The 2323-nt window shown below is 39.7% G+C and overlaps 1 pseudogene; it reads left to right on the top strand.

Moving 5' to 3' along the window:
• Positions 1 to 603: 603 nt before the first annotated feature.
• Positions 604 to 2323, top strand: part of LOC102877534 — an 8156-nt pseudogene continuing 6436 nt past the window's right edge.

Here is a 2323-nt window from a genome sequence, read left to right as displayed (position 1 = left end):
CAATCAACGTCCATGCTGGTAACAGTCAAGAAAGCAAAAGACATGCTATAATGGCAAAATCTGATGGCAAGTATCTCTTTAAAATCTGAAAAAGCAAGACTATCAGTTTAAAGACCAAAGTGTACCTCATCCAAGTCATGTATTTTCAGTTACCTCACATGAATTTTATCATTGGAAAATGAATAAAGAAAATCAGAGAAGAACTGATGCTCTTCCAGGACAGGGACTTCTCCAGAGTACTGAAGAACAATATTGTCAGTCTGGAAACGAAGATGCACCTGTTACAGGCGTTAGTCTAGGAAATCATCTGCAGTGTATCAGAAAGCTGGAAAATGACTAAGGATGATAGAAGGAAAATTGATGCCTTTGAGCTGTGCTGCTAGAGAAATACTAAATATACAATGGCTACTAGAAGAACAAATAAGTTCATCCTAGAGAGGGTGAAACCAGGCTGCTTCTTGGAGGTCAAGATTCTGAAGATCTGACATATTTTGGGCATATTACAAGGAGTCCTTAGAGAGGAACCTTATGCTTGGAAGGGTAGAGGGACAGCACAAGAGAGGATGATCCTGGATGAAATGAATTGACTAAGTGACTGGGGTAATGGAGGTAAGTGTGTCCAAGATAATAGGTTTGGTTCAAGGTAGAGCAGGGTTTAAAGCTATTGTACATAGGATTGCTATGAGTTGTAAGCAACTTGATGGCACATAAAAACAACAACAACATGGCAATACGATGAATGATCCAGAAGGCATCAAAACAAGGTGGAGGGAATACACAGAATCATTGTACCAAAGGATTGACTGACACTGAAAATTTCAGGAAGAATGATATAAACAAGTTGTTGTTGTTGTTGTTGTTGTGTACCATAGAGTCAGAACCAACCCATACCTGACTCTCCGTTGACTTTGAAGAGGCAGTTAATCAAATGGGAGGAGATTGGCCATCCTTCTTTCACAGAGAAGTTGGTGGCCTCAAATCACGTGTCTTTGGCATTAAATGCAGTTTCTTCCCACTAGGACACCAGAGGTCCCTACAACCATATGAACAAGGGGAAAGGGTACTGAAGGAAGAAATTCAAGCTGCACTGAAGGAAGTGGCAAAATATAAGGCTCCAAGTATTGATGGGATACCAATTAACACGCTTCAATTAACAAATGCAGCCATGGATGTGCTCACCAGTCTATTCCAGGAAGTTTGAAGGACATTTGCCTGGCTGATTGACAGGAAGAGATTCATATATGTTCCCATACCCAAGAAAGGGGATCCAGCAGAATGTGGAAATGAAAAAAGAATATTATTACTATCAAATTTCAAAAGGCAGCTCAGGACGACAAAGCAAGATACTATAATGAAAGTGCAGAGAGATGGAGTCTGAAAATCAAAAGGGCCGAACTCGCTCAGCATTTCTTAAGGTGAAGGAGTTGAAAAACAAATTCAAGCCATAGGTGGCAATACTTAAGGATACTTTATTTAGGTAGAATATTAAATGATCCAGGAAGTATCAAAAGAAGAAGATGGAAGGAGTACACAGAGTCACTGTATCAGAAGGAATTGGCTGACACAGAGGATTTCATGAAATAGCATATGAGCTAGAGCCTATGGTGATGAAGGAGGAAGTTCAAGTTGCTCTGAAAGAATTGACAAAAAATCAAGGCCCCAGGAGTTGACAGCATACAAATTTATTTATTTCAACAAACAGACGCTGCACTGGATGTGCTCACTAAGTTGTGCCAAGAAATCTGGATGAAAGCCAATTGCCCAACTGACTGGATAAGATAGACATTTGTTCACTTTCAAAAGAAAGGTGACCCAACAGAGTGCGGAAATTATCTAACAGTATCATTAATATCACATGCAAGCAAGATTCTGCTGAAAATTATCCAAAAACGTTTGGAGCAATATGTCAACAGAGAACTGCCAGATGTGCAGCCTGGATTTAGAAGAGGTCATAGTACTAGGAATATTATAGCTAATGGCAGATGCATCTTGACAGAAGCACAGAATACCAAAAGAATGTTTATCTTTGCTTCATTGACTATGCAAAGGCTTTTGACTATGTGGATCACAACAAGCTATGGCTGACTCTGAGAAGAATGGGAATCCCAGAATATTTGATTGTGCTAATGTAGCTGATGTTAGATGGATCTTAGCTGAAAGCAGAGAATACCAGAAGAATGCCTATCTGTGTTTCAATGATTATGCAAAGGCATTTGACTGTGTGGATAATAACAAACTGTGGCTGACTCTGAGAAGAATGGGAATCCCAGAACATTTAATCGTGCTAATGCAGAACCTGTACTTGGACCAAGAAGAAGTCGTC

The sequence above is a fragment of the Elephantulus edwardii genome, unplaced genomic scaffold (assembly GCF_000299155.1).
Source record: "Elephantulus edwardii isolate Elephantulus edwardi_28Jun2011 unplaced genomic scaffold, EleEdw1.0 scaffold00522, whole genome shotgun sequence".
Taxonomy (NCBI): Eukaryota; Metazoa; Chordata; class Mammalia; order Macroscelidea; family Macroscelididae; genus Elephantulus; species Elephantulus edwardii.
This window is presented reverse-complemented; position numbering and strand designations above follow the sequence as displayed.